This window comes from Neolamprologus multifasciatus, chromosome 17 (assembly GCF_963576455.1).
Source record: "Neolamprologus multifasciatus chromosome 17, fNeoMul1.2, whole genome shotgun sequence".
Classification (NCBI taxonomy): Eukaryota; Metazoa; Chordata; class Actinopteri; order Cichliformes; family Cichlidae; genus Neolamprologus; species Neolamprologus multifasciatus.
Genome location: NC_140455.1, coordinates 34,592,855 through 34,615,436, shown reverse-complemented (window position 1 = coordinate 34,615,436; position 22,582 = coordinate 34,592,855). Strand labels below are relative to the sequence as shown.

General features: G+C 40.9%; 1 protein-coding gene across 2 annotated transcripts in view; it reads left to right on the top strand.

Moving 5' to 3' along the window:
* Positions 1 to 22,582, top strand: part of LOC146499732 (copine-8) — a 134,943-nt gene that overhangs the window by 10,934 nt on the left and 101,427 nt on the right. The window lies entirely within an intron of this gene.

Genomic DNA, 22,582 nt, shown 5'->3' with positions numbered 1-22,582 from the left:
CAAAGGATGTGAATGATGCAATCAGATAACAAATGCAGCGCTTGCAGTCTCTAAATCAACAGAGTTAAAGCATCCTAATAAATTATTAGGGTGTATAACGTGATTGTGATTAAAGAAATCAAAAACACAAAGCAGCACACCACTGGTAGACCTAGCATGGTCTCTGGATTAGCAGACGTTCTGGTGAGACTTCCACTTTGATGCTTCAACAGTATTTAACTTGAACCACACAGTGGCAGGTTTCCAAGCCACTGCATACAAGATGTGTACAAATCACAGCTCTCGCTCAACCATGTGGTCTGACCCAGCAGTGGACTTGAGGACAAGGTGGACAGCAACAAAAATAATGAAATTCCTTCTCACAAAAACAATAATATCAACAACTAGCTGATCACTAATAGCCATATATATTGGTCCAGTAGTCCAACCCAGTATATGTTATCCTATTCTTCAGTTTATACTAAAAAAGGTGTCTTAAACTGCAAACATTGTAACTTATGACTGTAACAGTTATCTGCTTTTGTCCTGCTTACTTGTATAGCAGAGGACAAATGCATCACTTACACTAATCACTGTTGGCAAAACATTGGCAGTGCACCTTCATGATATATATATAATATGTATTGTTTCATGGATGACAGTTGCATCTGAATGAATCTTAACATACTGTTTGCCATGCCTATACAGGTTGTCTTCATTTGAATAGGGACTGTTTTGAAATGTGAAAAGAGGCCAAATTTGAAAATAAGGTCATATTTGTATAGGCCCGAAGGCTGGGACACGACTGCTGTGATCCTAATGGATTCACTGAAAAAATGTGTCATTGTATCTACTTTAAACCACAGGCAGTCCTGCAGCTTTTGGTATTTCTCTGCAAGAACGGGAAGGCTAATCCCATGATGCAATGTAATGTTTGTCCACACTGAGCATTCACAATAACTGCACAATAACAGTACATTAGTAGAAATAGTAGAAATTAGTAGAAATATTGAAATGTGTTTTTGTTTATTAAAGAACAAAATGTAAATTCAGTTAATGTTAGAGGCAGAGCCCACACTGAGTTCAGATGTAACCTTTACCGTGTGTCCATTGCTTAAGTGCTGTTATGAACTGGTAGCATGTTGTTACCTATTGCTTAAGCAGCAATGGGAGAATGCAGGCGTCCCACATAGAGCGCATATAGCCTCAAATCAGCTGGTAGTGGACAGGCGAGGTAATAATTTACCTGCCATGCTGTGCAGTTGTATTCTGTTAGCTAGGGGAAACCTTGACTTTTCTCTTATTTTTAGAGGTCTCATTTAGCAGCAGAGTTGTCAGTATACGCTGACAAGTGTATACCGACAGTTTGAACCTGCAGAAAGACGGCCACCGAGCTCAAACTGCATCACCTTCCTTGGTTTTTCATTAAACTTACTTAAAAAGCTCCTTCTGTTGCCAACATGGCTGATGCAACAGCACCTGAATAACTATGCTGATTGAATAGTGTTTATATATACACACAAAATCTTGTGCTGACAGCTTTGTCACTACTTCATATGCATAGACTTGATGCAGAATGAAATGGCTTTGCAAACTCAGTTCTGCTTAGTCAGAGTGTTACAATGTTAGGACATATGTGTATATGAAAGGACAGTAAAGCAGCGGTAAAAGAGCAGCCTACTGCAGGCGTACGCTGAAATACTGTTTTGATGTTTGACAATCTTGCATTAGCGCTACCACTTTTATCTGGCACTTCTCTGGCTGGAATGAATGCTACGAAAAGATAAGTTAGTCTTTTTGTTAGTTGTATAGTGGGAGTGTTAAATGGTGTTTGTAATTTGATACACTGCTCGTTAGATTACTTTTACATTACTCTGTAAAGAGGCCTGAGATACATTGTTGCAGAATTACCAGTTTACCAGTTTGTATTACCACACAAAAACACAAATTCCTATAATAATGAGGACACATGAGGTGTTTATTTCAGTGCAGTACAAACACAAAGCCACCGGAGTCTGAAACCAGCCCAAAGAGCACTTCCCAGCATTGCCACAGTGATTCTGCTGTAGAAACAGGTATAGGAAAAAGTGAAGACTACAGTGCTAGAAGTGAGCTTTAACATCATTGTCAGCTCTTCACTACTGGCTTAGTGTCAGCATGCTCTCTGTGCCGTTGCTTGTATTGTGTCACTGTCACTTTGTTACCAGCAGTTGTGCAGTTTGCATTTTACCGTCACATTAAGCAATAAATATAAAAGTAAGGTCCACGTTTCCATTCCTCAGAAGTTGTAGACCGCCTCACCATTTTCCTTCTCCAGGTTTAATCCTTTTCTATCGTGAAACATACAGGTTACTCTGTCGCTAAGCCTTGTGGCTCTTTTTTAAAAGTTTTCAATGATGATTTAGGACAACCCAAATATTTTATTGAACTTTCACTAAGATTGAAAAAGATGAATATTGTGTTCCAGTCTGCAGTAATCTTTTCCCAAGGCAAGGAAAACAGATTGATTTCGGTCTCCTTATTAGCACATTGTGTTGTCAGTGTTGGGAAGGTTACTTTTAAAATGTATTCCACTATAGATTACAGAATACATGCCCCAACATGTATTTTGTAACGTATTCCGTTACGTTACACAATGAGAGTAACGTATTCTGAATACTTTGGATTACTTAATATATTATCATGCTGTTTACAACTACATGAATGTACTATTGCTGTGATTTATTACTGTTACTGAAGGTCCGCGGCTCAGAACCGTAGTAAAGGGACCTCTGGCTAATACGTCGGTTCCGTGTTGGGTTTGTAGCCGAAAAATAGCTTTACTTTGTTGTCTGGGTCAAGTTTGAGACAGAGAGAGGCGTTGAAAGGCTGCTCCAACAGAACTTATTGTTTCAGAGGAAAACACGAACACAGTGTACAGTCGAGTCTTAATAGCTTACTTACAGCTGGGCTCGTCAGGCACTCTTCTTGGCTGCAGTGGTTATTATTATATTTACATGCTTCCAGCTCCCGTTTCTGCTCGATGACAGCTCGTACTTTTCCACTCTCCTTTTTCTCCCTCCTCGCACTCACAGACACATAACGGGTATGGCAGTCCATTCTCCCTGCAGCACGGACTACACTGCAAATGAGGCTACTTTCTTTAGGGCTATGCCTGTAGTAGGGCTGCCACAAATGATTATTTTGATAGTCGACTAGTCACCGATTATTTTTGCGATTAGCCGACTAATCAGATCATGCATCCATTGGACGTAAAACGTACAGCTTATTGCACCAGCAGCATCTGCTCTTATATAACTATCATTAGCTTACAGCTTTAAGTGTTTAAGGTATGTGCTAACTAAAAATAAAGACAAGATGATAGTTTATTAAATTTTAATGAAATCTGCAGGTTGTTTCGGTGAAGTTTAATAAACTCCTTGCTATCTAAAATATAACGAGACACCGGAGTATATTCTCGAGCATCTCACACTTCTGATAATCAGCTGTCTGCTTGATGTTTATTCTGCTGTGTAAAAACTATAACTTTAATCTCAGCCAAACTGATTTACTCAGGAACAAATAAAATACTAAAAAAGCCAAACAATAAGATGTTTAAGTTCTCTAAGTGACTTATATATGTTTAACCTGAGTAGCGAAAGACGGCGGTGGGTTTGAAAACGATTTGCCAGGAGTCCGGTGTTCTCACGGCTCTAGTGAGCCTTGCCCCCGGCTAGCTATCAAGCTAGTGGGTAACGGACGTCTCCGAAAACGTCGGAGCGCTTTTGAAAATATGTGGTGTCTTGATAAAGTGAGCAGATATTTGAGGTTTACACAGCTACATTCTCGCCTGAAAATATGTTAAACGTTTATTTTGTGACCCAGAAAGAATAATAAGAGTAATATTAAAACTAACTAGCTGCCGCCATTGTTGGAAACTGAGCTGGGCTGCGCTATGAATTCTGGGACACAGCTTCTTCTTCTTCTTCTTTGGGGTTTAACGGCAGCTGTCATCCTTGTACATGCAGTGCTGCCATCTTCTGTTTCAGTCCGTTATTACACTCTTAAATCCTACTACTTATTCCTGCGTCTTTTGTGATCTTACAAAGCTTCAAACAAAGCGTCGACTATTAAATCAGTCGTCGACGATTTTGATAGTTGATGTAATCGTGACTAGTCGACTAATCGTGGCAGCCCTAGCCTGTAGCATTCTGTCTATTAGCTTAGCACAATAACACCCAGGAAACACACGGTCGCAGAGAGAGAGAGAGCGTCACCCTGTAACCATGGCAACCGTAACGCTGCCGCCTGGAACAACAGAACGTAGCTGTCAAACCAAACAGTCCTGACCCGCCACAATATGAAACAGGAAAATACCGCCATGTAATCCATTTATTTCAACAAAGTAACTGCATTCTAAATACCGCCTTTTTAAACAGTAACTGTAACGGAATACAGTTACTCATATTTTGTATTTTAAATACGTAACGGCGGCACATGTATTCCGTTACTCCCCAACACTGTGTGTTATTGATCACAAAGCGTTTGCGAGAGGGCAAATAACACGAAACAAGGCTTTGACATGGAGCGAAGAGTGAATTAATTGAATCACAAGCAAGCAGAGGGAAGACACTTGGAGTTATTGGGACACTGCCAAGAAAAGGATGAAAAGTAGGTTGGGAGAATGTAGGTTGGATCACACAAGAAGGAGTTTGCAAAGTTGAGCCATCATGAACGCATTCTTGGTCATCAACACCCCCCCAGAGAAAGGATGACTAATGTTAAGATGTAAACTCATGTGTTCATGTGTTGTTATCGTTCATGATGAGAATGTTATCACCAAAGATTTTAGTGTGAAGGTATTTGTTGGGATAAAGTGTAGCTAAAATGTAACACCGCCTGAAGACATGCTTTGGATTGCATGCGGCGCCTTTAAAGCCCCTCTTAAAGTCCTGAAGATCTTTTGTCCTGTCATAACAGGAAGTGCACAGGTGGATTCAGGTATATATATTTTTAAATGTCTCCATCGCTTTTACTATCGTTAGTTATACCTGTGCTTCTCTTGCTGTTGTGGGCAAAGGTGGGTTGCTGTTTCTCTTGCTGCAGGAAAATATTTTACCACCCGGCTTAATATTTTGCTCCGAGTGCTACTCGTGAACCACTTACCAGCCTTTAACATCACAAGTCACGACCCTCTTGGCTATCTATTTTCAGGGTACTCACACCCACTCCTTCTATGGAAAGTGATTGCGTTGACCTTTTTGGCCCCATAGAGCTCGCATAATAATGCTCTTATTGAAGACGTCGCTGACAACCATCACTTTGAAGGGAAGATGGAATTGCCTGCTGCGCGCTGGTTAAATACTGGCAAAAAGCACAAAAGACTGTGTGTGTGTAGTGACGCAGCAGCCGATCACTTTTTCTCCCCTCGTCTGTTTACATGCGGTTCTCAACAGCGGGGAGCGCAAATGATTTTGGATGAGAACACAGTGGTGGTGGCAATCACTGAGACAAAGCTGTATTGAAGAAACCCTTTCTGTGCTACTGGGAAGTAATGCTTTTGTCTTCTCTGTTGTACCCCGGCTCTGTTTTCTGAGTATTTTCGGAGCTGCTCTCGCAGTGTGTTAATATACATCCGAGAGAGTGTGTCATATGCGAGCTATAGGCCAAAGTGCTTTTCTGTAATCAGGTTTGAGCTTTCAAGTCAGTAAAGATTTATGCACTCTGTGGAAATTACTATCGACCTTGGTTTTTCTGTTGTTTGCTCACTGTGGGTGTTTAGTTTGTGGTTTTGTTTTTTTTTTGCTATGCAAGTCGACGGGTGCGTATGCGCAAAGTGCCGCAACATGTGTGTGTCTATTTGTACTGTACACAACATGCAAGCTGCACGCTAATACAATCCCTCTGCACCATCAATCTGGCTGGGAAGCTAAAGGGTGAAGAAATGCATTGATAAAGATCTGACAGAGACGGTGAAGAGAAGTCACTGGCAGATGTCAAGAGCTACACACACACTATTAAAAACAGATATGTACTACTTGACTGCCGCATGCAGAAGTAATAAGTGAAGGGAAAATAAGCGTACATGATGGCCTGACCCTCAAGGTTGGACAGCTGTGGTGTTATTTTAAATGGAGGTGATAAAACATGGACTCAAGGACACACACACCTTTAACACCAGCAACTTGCTGTAAGATTACATTATTTATTCCCGAGTCACTGAGGGAGTCGGGAATAAATGATGGAAAGTCACTTTGGAGTTGTGAAAAAGCGGGTTCAGTCAGGATCACTTAAGTGAAAGGAAGATTGTCATTTTAATTTAGTTCAGTTTTATTTATCATTATCGCTAAATGACAACAACAGTTTACCTTTATATTGTAAGGCAAACACCCTAAAACAATAGAGTAAAACCCCCAAATCAACTGATCCTCCTATAACAAGCACTTAGCGTCAGTAGGAAGAAAAAAACTCCCTTTTGACAGGACGGATCGGGGTGGGGCAGCTATCTGCCATGACCCGGTTGCGGTTTAAGTGATTTCATTATGCAGGAATTTATATTTGTTGTGTTTTCCTAGCAGGGATGTCTAAAATAGTTTTCACCATATTCAGTTTTCTATCATATTTAGTGTCAGGGTATTTATTATGATAAAGCAAAGCTAACATTGTCTTGCTGTGGCTCTGGGATCTCAGTGTCCATCCATGTGCATAACAGATGTAACACTGTTAACATTAGAAGCATGTGAAATGAGACCTGGGGTGGGTTCCAAAGTGGCTTGCAGATGAGCTGCAACTGTTGGCAGGTTTATAATAAACAATTTAAATAAACATGTTAATGACTATTTTGGTAAGTTGTTTAGCATTTGTATTCATTACCTGACATAGTTTCTGTTTCTTGGGGATTTACTTAAACTTTAAATAAAGTTTAAATAAAAAATGATAATTAAGAAGTGCTGGGGGGCCACAGAGTTTTCTATAGTCTAAGCCATAGGTGTCAAACTCTGGCCCGCGGGCCAAATTTGGCCCGCAGCCTAATTACATTTGGCCCGCAAAGCCATACCAAATTATTATTAGAGCTGGCCTACTGGTATTACACAGCTAATATATATATATTGTTTAGTGATAGGTTTGTAGCGTAAAATTAGCCTAAAACTGACATAGCTACGTTTATTCTACCATAAAACAATAAGAGAAGGTACGACCTCTCCCATGCTCCCAGAGTGTGGGTCTTAATGCCAGAGCAATCTGGAATGCACACAACGTCTCTGCAGACTATTAAGGATCACACATCTTATCACTATACAATCGATTATACACCTCTAAGCTTATATGGTTAAATATTTCTAAGCATAAATGACAATAAACAATACAATCTAACATTTAGTATTAAGCTTTGCTTGTTCCATATTCAGTTTTTCAGCAAAACTTGTTTGAGTCCATAAGAAGAGATTCATTCTTAAATCTGGAGGAAGATTTATTTTTCAATAAATATTATTGTTAGCCCATGACTTTGTTCCAGTTTTGAATTTTGGCCCACTGTGTATTTGAGTTTGACACCCCTGGTCTAAGCTATTAAGTACAGACTTAAAGCCCATTTCATAAGTACCAGCACCATTGTCTGCCAGTCTACAGCCTGCACCACAAGATGTTTGCTGGGGGAGACGGAGGCAACACAAGGCCTAGGTGGCTGTGGACTTGTGACTGGTCATAAACCAGCTGGGTAGTTGCAGTGGATAAGTGAAGCTAACACCCTGATAAGGCCTCAGTTGAGTGCTACTGAAAGATCTGGAAACGAAATGCAGCCTCAGGCAACACGTTTTACTGCAGATACCTTTTGCTTCTAGATGGAGTTTGCCGATTAGTGCCTCCATTTACTTAAACTGTGAGTTTGCCTTTGCTCGCCCTGCTGGCCCCTTCCTATAAGAGGCAATATGTTCTGCAGCACTGTAAAGGAAAAGGGGTGCACTTGATTTATAAAACCAGATGAACCAGTAGCTGTATTAAAAAAAAGAGAGAGAGAACAAAACAGCAATCATTTTATCCGTTCAAAATTCAAAACTGGAACTGAGATGAAAATGTTAACATGTACCGAGTTTTTCTTTTTTATATACAGCAGATCACAGTAATCAGCTCATCTGCTGGGACTGTAGCTGAGCTTGACTTTATGGACTCGGCTGACTCTATACTTGATGTTTACACTGTTTCGCATGCTTTTAACTGTTCTTTAGACATTTTATATCAGATTGTTTTCATTAAGATGTCATTTTCCTGAAATTATGTAGTGGAGACTGAGTCCCAGTAAGACCTATGCAGTAAGACCTGTTGACCTTCTGGTCGACACAGGCAATAAAAGCACCGACTCAATGGTCCATCAAAGAACAGTAGAGAAGAGCAAAGTCATCCATCAGCTACATGTACAGAAAAAAAGCCCATATGGAGCCTTTCAGCTGAAGGACTCCATATGGGCTGACACCTACATTACACACACTGTATGTGCACACATGCATTTCAAAGTGTTTAACAAGTCGCGCCTGCCCACACACTCTTGCAGGCATTTGTGCTGCCTTGTGCCCCCCCTCCATCAGTCAGACAGCTGATGACATTTTCAGCACACACATATAAAATTCAGTCACATTTGATGCTCTGACATTTTATTTCCACACCGATGTCAGTCGCCTCCTGTGAGACATAAAGGTAAAATAAAACAAATCACAACATCTCCCGCGGATTCTGCCCGGCCAATTAGATTTTTTTTGACATTTTGTGTGTTTGATATCTGGATGGAGAAGTGGCTGTATCAGATTGGGATATTTTTTTTTTCCACGCTGTCTCACAGAAACACAACAAGCCAAGCTTTCAGATTGCTATCGCGACCCAGATTTGGACTATTTGACAAGTAAGATTACTTGACATACAGTAGAGCTCCCTCGCAGCTTTATGTACAGCTGGGGGAAGGCAACGACAGAAGGAGGGGGAGGGAGAGAGAAACTGACTGGCCTAATGAAGTCATCTCCATCCTGGTCACATAGCATAGAGGCTGCTTGAATTCCTCCAGGGATGCTGCCGCTCTCCCTGTCTGTCTCCCTCATGTAGAAGCCCCCAGCTTCAGCCTGCACATCCAAGCATGTCTTCTCTCACATGCACAAACACAAGTCTGACCCCCCCCCCCTACTGATTGCACTTCAAGCAGGCAGAAGCTAACATGCACACACACGAGAAAGGAAGAAGGTTGGCACTGCACAAAGAAAGAGAAATGCCTCCATCCCCCTCACCAGCTCCGGGTAGCCTCTAATTACACACCGCTAATCAGTCGCAAACACACTAACACGTCACACAAGCACAAGGAATTTCTATCATCTTCTTTATTATAACACAACACGGCACCGCAAAGATCTAAAACTAATATATATTATCAGACTAAGCACGTCACGCTCGGCGGCTCTCAATTGGATGAAGACATTTGACCTTCGTTCCTTTTTAGCAGTCGCGGTCATACGTCGGCCAGTGACATGTGTTGATGGAGGAAGCTAGCCGAGTTGGACTAAACTGCACTGAAAGCGGTGACAAAGGCGATTAAGGTAAAATGCCACTAGCACCGATGTGTAGCTGTGCGCCGTGCGTGAGTGATAGTGGCGTGGCACATTTCGGCACGCGTGTTTGTGTGTGTTGAGATGTTCTCTTGGCTCTCCCAGCCCTTGTCAGGAAGAATTAGGGCAGCCCTCCTAGAGAAGCAGAGCGAGAATACAAGCTGCTGATGCTCTCCTTCAATATGTGTGTGTGTGAGGGAGAAACCGTGAGGGGGGGGGATTGATTGTGCCAGCATGTGCTTTACTTTACGCTCTGTAACAAATGAATTTTTTGGATAAATCAGTAAAAATGAGGGGTGGGCACAAAGGAGAGCTAGACAAGAAGCAGGTACGTGTAGCTCGGTGCTCAGCGACCTGTTGAGAGCGGTTGAGCATGCCCAGTTGTTTCCTCTCGCTCCACGTGTTTCCAAGAATATTCCTGGTCTGTTGCTAAGCGTGGCCACACACTCGCACACACGCATAAGTGAATCCCGGGGTGATGGAAACCCCATTTTAGTGTTTACAGATTCATTTTTAAATTGACTGTTGGGGAGAAAAAAATTTGCAAAGCCTTCCTCTGTGTCAGCAGTCTTGTGATAATTTCTCGGTACAAGCCCTTAAAGCTCCATTAAGCATTATTTTTGGTATTAACATTTAATGAGAGCACTCCCAGCGAGGTGAAAAGGTTTCCCGCAGCATAAACACTCGAGTCTTTTAGCAGCTCACAGCTCCCGGTGCCTTTTCCGGCTCAGGGTTGGCAGGTCTGCACTTACAGGAAAAAGAAGAATTCTCTCTTCTTTTGGAATCACTTTGTGATTTATTTTTAGCATTTCTATTTGTTAAGTGTTACATTTGATTCCATTTGTGCCAGTGTATATATAATATATATAAATTGCTTTTGCATTTATAAGAAAACTGATGTTAAACCCGTAGAGAACAATTAAGGGGCGATCGTGGCTCAAGAGTTGGCAGTTCGTCTTGTAATCGGAAGGCTCGGTCGTTGTGTCCTTGGGTAAGATACTTCACCCGTTGCTTACTGGTGGTGGTCAGAGGGCCCGGTGGTGCCAGTGTCCGGCAGCCTCGCCTCTGTCAGTGTGCCCCAGGGTAGCTGTGGCTACAATGTAGCTGCCATCACCAGTGTGTGAATGACTGAATGTAGTGTAAAGCGCTTTGGGGTCCATAGGGACTAAGTAAAGCGCTATACAAATACAGGCCATTTATTGCTCCTCCTAGCTGTTGGTATGCTTGCTTGAACAGGTCCTGTCTTGCTCAGTTTATTTTATTGTGGGTCATATTTCAGAGTTTAAGAAATTCTTATTCATCTTTTGTAGTTTTGAGACTTTTTTTAGCCAGCCTTCTTTTGATTGGCTGACTGAGCAGATGGGCAGGGCATCTGTGCTCACAGCCTGAGCTCTGTGCCTTAGATGCCCTCTATCTCTATGACATAATGCAAGGGAAGAAAACAGTGAAACAGAGCATTTAGAGTAACCTGACGCCTGACTCTGCTTTTGACTCAGTGGTTACTTGTTGGTTACTGTTCAAAACTAATATGAGTATTAGCCATGGTAACTGTAAATGCATGACAGAGTCAAAGAAAAAGCACGCTAGATCTCCTTTAATATGTCAGGATTAGTAGTAATCGTTTCTCCTTGTGGAATTTCCTTGTTTTTCCATAGACAACCGAATGTATGTACGCAAGTGTAAAGACTTCCCAAACCCACCTATATTCTTCAGTAGCTATTTTTCATACTGATTATGCAATCATGATTGTGTACGGTACTGTTCTCGTGTATTTATAGCAGACTCTTTAAGACAAGAACTGTCTAGATTTGCACCCTTACAGTAGTGCTGTCTCAGTATCGCAGACTTGCCCGTGTGTGTTATTAAGCTGATGTACGAAGAGTTGTTAAATCTGAAGTATTAATACAGTAATTGGGTAGTTCCTGTTCATTTGTGCATGTGAGTACAGGTTGTGCATCGGTGAGGCAGTGTACATCGGGAGTAGCTGAACTGGAAAATCACTGGACCATACACGGGATGTCCTGTGTGGTTTTGTGCGTGTCTACATGTGTGTAACTGTAACTAGTTCAGTGAGATGGTGTAGTTTGCACAAAGCCTATTCAGGTCATGGTCAAACCTAGAGAACGACAGAAAGGAGAGAGGGAGAGAGTTGGGGGGGAAAGAAGGAGTAAACAGAGCAGGAATTAATGCTCAGGACTCTTAGTGAGAGAACCCCATCTCCCATAAGAACGGGAGACTTGGAAATGAAGAATACTGCAGTAAGGATGAAGAGTAATGATTTAAGGACTGGAGAATAATTCAAGATCTGTAAAAGCTCAGCTGAGGGCAGGCGAGGTTAGAAAAGTGGAGACAGAATAAGACGCGCTTGTGTTCTGCATCTGAGCAGGTGACAATTATTTTTACAGAAAAAACACTGTTTAGTGGGGATATTTGAGACTAGTCAGCCAGACATTTACAACTTCCCTCACTTCCCTATGAAAGGAGCATATTAGACTACGTTCACACTGCAGGTCTTAATGCTCAATTCCGATTTTTTGATCAAATCCGATTTTTTTGTCTGCTCGTTCACACTACAAATAAAATGCGACAGCAAACACTAGTGTGAACGCTCAAAGCGGCCGCATGCGCAAAAGATGTCACACACAACGCGCTCTGTTTAGAAACAGTCAAACAAACAGTATTGTTTGACTGATGGCCCTTAATATAAAGACTTCAGACTTCACGTTTCCCAATTTTTGCTTTAAGTTATTTTGTTATTTACATAATAATGTAAATAACCTAATAATGATCCTTATTGCTGTTTTAGAGGAGCGCTGCTTCAAAGGATAGTTGCAGATTTCTCTCAGAATCTGCAGATTATACAGTACAAATAAAATGTTCACGTTTCTCCAACGTTGTCTTCCCAGCAGTTTCACCGGATGGCCAGGAAGCGTTCGCGATGTCTTCTCCGGCGCTGATAATTAGCGTCTGTCTTGTGTCAGTGACGTAAAAGACGGATTTAATGCGACTTGACTGTTCCCACAGCAGTCGCTTTCTGAAACATCGGATATGTATCGGATTCAGTACCACATACGAAAGTGACCCAGATCGGATTTGAAAATATCGGATTTGTGCCGTTCACACTGTCATACCATGATCGGATATGGGTCGCATAGGGTCAAAAAAAATCCGATTTGATGCGCTTTCGCCTGCAGTGTGAACGTAGCCTTTGAGATTTAGAGGTTTTTTTAGAGTTTTAGAGTTTAGTTTAATTTAGAGAAGTAACTAATTTTGGAAAAAGAATTTGCACTAATGTTCCTCAGTGTAAAATTGTGAAAACTTTGAATGTCTTATTATATGTATTACATAATATGATCAAAAGATTATAAAAATCTGGAGAAATCTCTGTTTGCAAGTGGCTGAAAATCGGTATTTGATGATCATCATCTTCAAGGCCTCAAGTAGCACTGCATTAAAGACAGTGTTAGGATGACTGGGTCGTTGATCCAGGGCTTTGAGTTTATTATATTATTTATCATTTCTAGTCGCTGGTTTCTTTGTTAGAGTTCTGTCTTATGGTTTATGTCTCTGTGTTCTCTAGTTGCTCTGTCTCCCCTGTCAGCTGTATCCCCTTGTCGAGTTCGCGTCTCTGTGTTGTTTCCTGTTTTACTTTGAAAGTCTGTCTCATGTAAATGCGTCTGGTTTTGCTTCCTTTGTCTCATTAGGCCTGATTTGCCCCAGCTGTGTTTCCCTCCTGTTACTCATTCCCTGATTGCTCCCTCTGTGTATTTAATCCCTGTGTTTTCTTCCGTCCTGGTCGTGATCTACTCTCATCTTGCTGTGTGTTCTGTCTGTCTGTGTAAGTTTATTTTGGATTCTCAGTTTTGTTACTTTTTGAGTTTAGCATTAAAGCTGTTTTGAAGTACACTCTTGCTGCTGAGCGTCTGGACTTTGGGTCCTCCTTACCACCACTCCTGCCTGCACACAGCCCTTTGTGTCATGGAAGTCATTGCATGGGCTCAGGAACACTTTGAGGACACAGGTCACCGTGCAGCTACGACTGCACATTAGAATAGAAGCCCTATGTGAACATCCAGAAATGCTGCTCGGCTCAGCCAAAGTTAGTTTAAAATGAAAACTCATCAGTGGTTAGTTGAATTGGAATTTGAACTTCTGTTTAGGAAATATGGACACTGTGTCCTCCAGACTACAGTGGAGAATAACTACGTCTCTGATGGTACAGGTGAAATGGCAGCTTGTACGTCTATAAAGGCGCCATCAACGCCAAAAGATGCTCCCAACCAGACTCTCTGACTTTCAGAGAAGACCAGTAACTATCGTTTCAACATGGCAACGCCTCACTCCACATAATGGGAAGTTGTAATTAAGGTGGAAAACAGTACTTATCTAGAAAATGTGTAAACAGTTTCTGCACAGTGGTGTGGATGCTAACCTCAAACGAATGAATCTCAGAAATACAATTCAGTTGAATCACAGCAGGAATATTTGGAGGTGGAGCAGTTAATCTAGCCTCCTCATTTGAAGCGGAGCACTGTTTTAAGTATACTTCTAGTTTAGGGCATTCGGTATAGCTCAGAGGAGCTGCTTCCTCATTTATACAGCGGGATTTCAGTCTTTCTCCAGGAGTCCCTGTCCTGGAAAAAGACATTCACTCTGCTGTCACATCATGTCACGTAATTGACCGTAAAGTCAACATAATGAGGCTGACATAAGGCGCACTCTGCACACGGGTTAAACGATTACTCTGCACTGTAAGGTGTCATGGAAATGTGTGATAACATGGGACTGTTAAAGCTGGTGTTTTTTTTAAATACTGGATGGTAGGAAACTGTTAACTGTTATTTTTACATGAAACCACGTTTGAAATGTGGAGTGGAAAAATCTCTTTGTCGAATGTGTTACCAAAAACTGACAGCCAGAATGTGCTATGGCACCAACTATGAGAGGCGACAACAGCAAAAATAATATTAATCTGAAAAATTATGATGACAACATGACAAAAAGTTCAATATTTTGTCTAAATTTACAGTAGTTTTCATCCAAAATGACATTTAAACTCTAAGTTAATTAGACAATTAGACTGACTGAAGAAAAAAACAAAAAACTGCAAGTCAAGCGTAAATACTGATTCACGAGGTTGCTTGAATTTCCTGTTTTTGGCTCCAAAATTGAAAATTTGAAAAGAAAACTTGGGGTGAGATTAGGGATGCAACGATACCAATTTTTTCAAACCGATACGATACCGATACTTGGATCTGAGTACTTGCCGATACAGAGTACAAAAAACGATACTTCTACCACACACACACACACACACACACACACACACACACACACACACAAATACAATTAATTGGAAGACAGGTTTTATTATATTCTCTGCCGATAAAAATAAAATCTTAATGAAAATGACCACAAAAAAATTTCAAGTGAAAAATAAGCACTTCTGTTAAATTATTGCAGAGTGTCCACATTGTAATTTTACAAAATATCACTGAACTATTGACACTGTCTCGAGCTTTCAGAATAATAAATAAACACTTCTGTTTGGAATAAAATAAATACAAATTAGGTTTGAGAATAAAATAAACTTTTAAATTATTGCAGAGTGTCCACATTGTAATTTTACAAAATATCACTGAACTATTGACACTGTCTCGAGCTTTCAGAATAATAAATAAACACTTCTGTTTGGAATAAAATAAATACAAATTAGGTTTGCGAATAAATTAAACTTTTAAATTATTGCAGAGTGTCCATATTGTACACAAACAAACAAAATAACTATTATTAAATAAATAATAAAATATAAAAAATTATAAAATAAATAAAATAATAATTGGCCCCCTAGTGGCCAATCTAAAAAACTACAACAGAAATGACAAGCCACCCTCTGATTAATGAAATAAGTTGGTATCGGTTAACTTTTACAAGTATGAGTACACACACATTTTACAGTATCGGTATCGGTGCATCCCTAGGTGAGATGATGGCATCATTTACAGAAAAAGAAAACCTTAGCCTCAGAGCTCCAGCTTGAGCCGCCGCCGCGCCGCCGCTGCTCTCTGCACCTCCATGTTCTGTGGCTTTTAAACCCCTCTCCTCTTTTCACACTCTGCCTCTCAACTTTTCTCTCTTTCTCTGTGCCCGTGGTTAAGCCTGGACTGCAAATAGAGTCCAAACGACAGAAATAGAGCAGATTAAGACACAGTCTGAAACACACACACACACACAAAAGCTTCCGCTTGCTGCTGCTTTCACAGTTTGGGACGGATAATTAGATGGATTGCTGTTTTTCTTTTTTTCTCAGTATGTAACTCTTTCACTCAACACCTGTGTTTTTCCCAGTGTAGTGCTCTCTCCTCTCCTCTCCTCTCCTCTCTCTGCCCTCATCGAGTGGGCTAAAAACCCAATTTATTTCTGTAACATTGGACAGGCTTGCAAGGTTCCCAAGGGGTTTTGCTGCTGCGTTGTAGAGGTAACACACTGTCCGGGACGCGGCCTCTGAAGCCGGCACTAGGAATGTGTTTGTTCATTTAAAAATAGGAGGGGGGAGATGAAGAGGGGAAGCGGGAAAAGGACGTAGGGGTGGAAGAAAATAGATCAAAGGGAAGGTGAGGCTGAGACCCAAGAGTGGAGGTGAGAAAAACGAAGGTGGGGAAGGTGAGCGACACGCGTATCTCATCACCGATGCCATCCCTCCGCTCGTTGAGTCGGGCGCAAAAACAACGCAATACAGCAACTGTCAGTCAACTCAGTCAAGTGGTCCCAATTGGCTCTCGGCAGTTGCCATGGTAACTGTCCCCACACTCCTGCTATCGTGCAGCTTTCGACCAGCACCACCCCCCGATGAGCAAATTCACAGGAGTGTGTCTCCAGTTTGTGTCGGTAGGAGACAAAGAGCAATAACCCCCCCTCTGACCCCACATTGAAGCTTCATCATATAATTAGGGGGCTGTCACATTAGCTGGAGATGCTGCTTCACCCTCTCTCTCTGTGTCTGTCACAGTGACATACCTCTCCTCTCCCCCTGCCTTCCCCCGTGTTTTTTAAATAAGTTATTCCTTTGTGTTTTTACATGGCTGAAGTGGGAAATGAGCATTAAAAAATAGTCTTTGCTATCCATCTGGTATATCGGATTTCCCCTTCCTGTTGCAGTGACTGACAGCTGTCACAGGCAGGGCCGGGATGGCAGGGGACTGTACTGCTATTGTTTGCCCCCAGGAGGGTGGAGGCACGGTTCGACAGCAGTCTGGGATCAGCACTGTCATACCTGCCTGTGACTTTTGCTTGTGTTATGTGAGTTGTACTTTGAAACTGTGCAGCAGAGGGTTAGAGCATGAGACTAAAGTTGATAAAAACAACAAACTTTGTTTATATGATTCTTGTTGCATTTTAAGAAACTAAAGTAAACAGAACTGCTTGTTAAAAAGTCAATCTGGTCAAATGTTGTAAGTCGTGACAACATTGCTCCTCCATCAGTCATGTTCTTGCAAAGTAACCAGTCTGTGTGTAAGTCGTGACAGTCGTGACAACATTGCTCTGTGTAGAGTCTGACCAACCTATCGGTGAGCTGTTATTGAAAGGTGTTAGCTATTTATTGATCTATCGGTACCTGGATTTGTCATGGCCTGATGAATGAAAAATTGAAAAGGATAGATGGGATGAACACCCATGTGGGGGAATATTTTGCCATCCATAGAACTCACTGCAAGCAGAGTCGGGCAGATGGTAATCCAACAAAATCCAGTCCACATAACAATGTGGGGGAAATCTGTTTGTTTCATGTCTAAAAGAAAAATATGCAGGGCTCGCAAAATTTCAAAATCCCTGGTAGCCCTTCGGGCAGGGACTCTTCAGTTTTTGGAAGCCCAAAATAAATTTAAGTAGCCCAAATAAAAAAGAGAGCAATTTTTTGATTGATGTTTTGTTTCCTGTTTTGCTTCCTTTACAATATTATACATTAAAGTATAATATTGTAATGCATGTGCGCATTCCCTGTCAAAATAAAAGACGCGCACCAGATAAGAAGTTGCAGCGCGCGTTTGCGTCCATATAAAAGGCTGTTTTTGTCCGCTAGAGTGGGATTTTCACGGCACATTCTGCACCACATCTCTGTGCGTTCATCATTTGTTTGAAGCCAGCTCACCTCCTGCAACCACTTTTCCGAGAATACGCGCTTCTTTTGTGGTTCGGACTCCTTCTGACATTTCTTTGGAGGTGGAGGAACATCACAGTAATTGCTTAAAGGAGCTTCTTCGACATCTTTAAGAGTTCTAAACAAATGTCTGTCCTCCTCCAGAAAATCTTATGTACGCAAACACGCGTTGCGACTTCTTATCTTGTGCGCATTTTTTATTTTGACAGCGAATGCGCACCTGCGGACCACTTATGTGCAGCCCTGGTTATTTAGCTCGTCATATTGCAGCCACAGAAATTCTTTTGTCCATGAAACCATAAAGCTGCACTTTCTTTTTGCCTTATAGTCTGATTTGTCATAACTTTTCCGTTTTGTGGTCACTTCTTCACCCTGACCTGTCTTATTTGGCTCACATAACGCTCAGCGATTCTCTGCACGATCAACCTCTCACATGTTTAAGCTGCGGGAGATTTCACTTGTTATGTTTGCATAGTAAGCTAACGATTGATAAGACGATGTCAGAGGAATTGGTGCAAATTATCATCACTCACCAATCAGTGTTGTCGCTCTCTATACACAGTTTGCGCGATTGCAAAGTGAAAGCAAAAAACAAGTGCGAATTCTGGCTCACCGATGCCAATGACATAATTACCCAGCTACATTTCCGAAAGAATGCAAAAGCATTGACATATATTTTTTCTTCCTACGATAGCCCGACGGGCAGGGCAGAGATAGATTTTGGTAGCCCAACTAGAAAAATTGCTAGCCCCGGGACGTCGGTCTAGCGATTTTGCGAGCCCTGATATATCATCCAAAATATTGGAATATTGTATTGTTAAATCAACAAATACTGATAATAGTATTAGTAGTAATAATAAAGTAATAGTAATAGTAAAGTAACCAGTAAAGTAACCAGTCTGCACAGAGACTCTTCTGTAATGTTGCAAAAAAAGTAGAATATTGTAACTGTGATGTGTTTTTTTAACATAACAGAGACATAATTGAACTTACATTATGATGTCACATCATCAGTTTTATTTTGAACATAAATGTAACATATTCACAATGTAAAGTTTTGTAAAGTTAATAATAATGCAAACATTAATCAGAGATCTTCACATGATGTTACTAAGACGATGCCCCAAGAGATCACCATAAGGTAAATTTGCTGTATTTTTTTTTAACTATTTAGTTAATCGCTTGGACTTTAAAATCTGCAGAGAATTGGTAAAAACTGGTGTCGTCTAGATACTCTGAAGGTCTGCAGTGTGAAGCTTAATGTTGTACACGGGCATATTTTAACCCAAACCACAATAGTTCCTATTCAAACTAAGTAGTTTTGGTGCCTAAACTTAACTAGCTGGCTTGGAATAGGTTGCTTAAATAATGAATGAGTTATCAACAGAGCAGTTCATTATTTATTTTTCTGCTGTAGGTTGATTTGTTGTGATTACTAATTTGATACCACTGGGACTGGTGTTTCAGTTTTCAGTTTTATTTGTCATACGCAAGTTAGCACAGGGTCAACATTGCAATGAAATGTGTTTGACGAGCAGCAGTCACTCAGCAGTATGGTACAGTAGAAGAAAATATAATACAATATAATAAAATAAAATAAAAAAATAGAAAAATAGTAAAGAGCACAATATTAGAGAGACTAAATATATATGTATCTATAAATATAAATATATGTACACTAGTGATTAAATAAGAAAATCTTGAAAAGAAATATGACGGGAGGGCAGATGGGATATTGCACAATGAGCAGCAGAAAATGGTTACATGAATTGTAAATTAATAATATCTATGATACTTTTAGTTACATATCAGTGATGCAGTTCAGCGTTTTAATTAGTGCAACGTGCTGGCTGCAGGAAATACATTAGAAAAGAAAAGCTTCTCATTGCTTCATTTCTAATCTAGTAATAAAGAAACCCTCAAAACAAACCAGTGTTAAAGCGACATCATCTGTTGGCTACTCATTTTTGTTTTGTATTTAATAAGCATTTTTTTCCTGAGCAGATGTTACATGAACCACAAAAAATGACTCATTGATTTTTAAACGTAACCTTGATCTTATACCAGTCGGGTCCTCAGTTCATCTGCTTTTCTGAAACCAGTTGTTTCAGCTTTTTTTCCCTCTTTCCTGTTATTGAGAGCTTTCTTTTGATTGGCTGCCTGAACAGCCAGTGGGTGGGGCTTCCGTGCATAACAGGGATCTCTGCATTCACAAATGCATTAGCATAACATACATACATGTACAAAAAATAAAGAAAAGAAACAACAGCTGTAGTCATTTAACCAATCCTGAAGCTTTAAACGTTTGATTTTGGTAAAAGGCAGAAATGTAGGCGTCCAACAGCACAGTCATTAAACTGGGAGGATCTGTGGTCCTCTGCCTGTACTGGCCATCACCTCAAAGCCACAGGAAAATGGCCAGGTGACCTTTATCAGTTGAAAAGTAAATTTTACAGCTGAAATCTCGATTATTTTAGTAGGGCATGCAGGATTTATAATGCAGCAGTTCTTTTGTGGTAGCGAAAAGATTACTGTAATTTAATAACCGTATTTCCACAAAGAAAAAAAAATGAATGAACAAATGTAGGAGTAACTAAGTTACCAAAGGGTTTAGCATTTCCTTCACTTAAACATTTCTGATTTGTTCTGTGATCTGGAATCAAGAAAATGAGTTCTCCATCACTGAGCAGCAGCAGAATGACTGGGAGCTAGAGCAGATGCCAAAGGTGGTGTTTGTGAAGAATGACACAGAGAGGAAGCTGTAAACATACCCAAAGTGGTAAGCCTCGGGGAACTTTATTGTACAAATCAATATTTTGAGAGGGGAATGAGACGTGCGCTTTTTTGCCAGTGGTAGAATTTTATTCCTTTCGTCATAGCGTAGACTGCAAAATATTGCACATTTAAATTACAAAAATAAAAGCATCAAAATTTCAAATCGCTGCCACGAGATGAGCGTTTCTGGGAAACTCTGTGCTAAAAATACAAACACTATTTGAGTCTTTATTCCTGCAGACCTCTCTGTGACTCGGATGGCAGCTTTTCGCTTTCCGCTGTCTGCCTCTGGATAAAAAGAGAGAAGGAGCGAGAGGAAAAAGAGTGAGCCATGACTCATTCACATTATCCTCTGAAGTGGAAATCCTGACAACGTAATCACACATACGAAAACACACACACACACTCACAGAGTATACGCATGCAGGGGGAGCCCAGGAGCTCATTTGGAGTGCCACCATGTGTGATGTGCTTTGAGCAGCAGTCAGTCTGTAGATGAGATTCAACTCTTGAATATTCTATTCGGACATGTGCCCCTAACTACACCTCCATGGTGACACATTATTGCAGTGGTGAGAGTGTTTTATAGCATAAATGTGTGTGTTCATCATCAGATGTCTGGGTTTATTCGTAAAGTCACGATAAGACTTCTTAGAGGGCTGTTTTGCTTTGCCTCGCCACACTTTTGCTTACAGCGAGAGGAGGCCAACTTATTTCGAAAGAAGAAGAGTTGATTCACCATTCACCGTCACCTCCTGTGATTGTGACAGCAGACATGGGATGACATAGCTGTCACTGTGACTGTGGCTTGTTTCTGTTGTTATGATCTTGGCTGTGACACATTTGTTTTTAGTATGTGCAACACTGACTACATGCAGCACTTGTGGGTGCATGTGCAGTAATGGTCATGCTGCTGCACTTTGAACCCTTGTGGCCAGTTGGGAATACAGTTGTCAGGAAATGGTAACAGATAGAAGTAGAAACTGTATTTCCAGCTAAAGGTACCGTTACAGTGTGCCAATTTAAATGGTTAATGATCACTAAATGCATCAGTTCTCTTCCTGTAGTTTCCATTGAGTTTTTATGACAGTCACCAACACATCATGAATCAGAAGTAGTATGAATCTCTTTGCAAAAAAGAACCAAGCATCAAACTACAAGGCTGGAAAAAGTGCCAGAAACTGCAGTTCCTCTAATGGCCACTTGAGGATGGCTCCAAGAGCGAGCACCTCTAAACGTTACAGCATTAAAAAGCATTTTTGCACCCCGGTGCCCTCAAGATAATGAAGCTGTCTAATAATGTGTACCTTAGTGCCAAAAACTGCAGATGTTCCAACAGCTGCTTGAGGCCCATCTCAGTCCACCTCTCAGAGTCTGTAAAAATGTCCAACTTAATATTAAACAGCATATTAATTGCCCCGTACAAAAACATGGGTAGTCTCTATAGCCTAGCATAATCTGCCTTCATAAAAAAATGTAGGTTGGGGAAATTCTTTAAGTTCTCACTTGTGTGGAGTCGGTTAATCTTTAAAGTTAGGGGCACGACTGCTGCTGATTGCCAGGCATGCCACACAGGGGGCTGTAGCCAGTAGTTTAGTAGGCCTTGCGTTTCACACCTTTGGCTGTTGACTGTGGTGCTGGTGCCTTTAAGAGCATTAAAATGCAATTAGCTGACAAATAGTAACACTCATTGAACTTGGATATTTAATATTGTAGCATTTTATTTATCTGTTACCGGGCACTACTTAGCAGGTATGCGTATCTGTTTCCCTGCAGGATTAAGAGATGTCGCTAGCTAACCTAGCTTGCTGGCGTTAGTGAACTTAGCACTTCACCTTCTTATCCAAATATGCTCAATGCTGGCTATGAAAAGATGATACTGTGTCACTCAGAGGACTAACAATGAGGCGTCAAAATGTGGAGTCAAAACTAATTGGCAGTGACCATTTTATATACAGTCTGTGGATCGAAGGCCAAAGTGTTGTGAGGTAATGTAAACCTACTAGCCTACTCCACAAAAATAAATGAAACTTGACCTTTCAGGGCTACCATAGTTACACGGTGAAAATGGTTTGTTCCTTCTCTCCCTAGTTAAGTAAAGATTAGT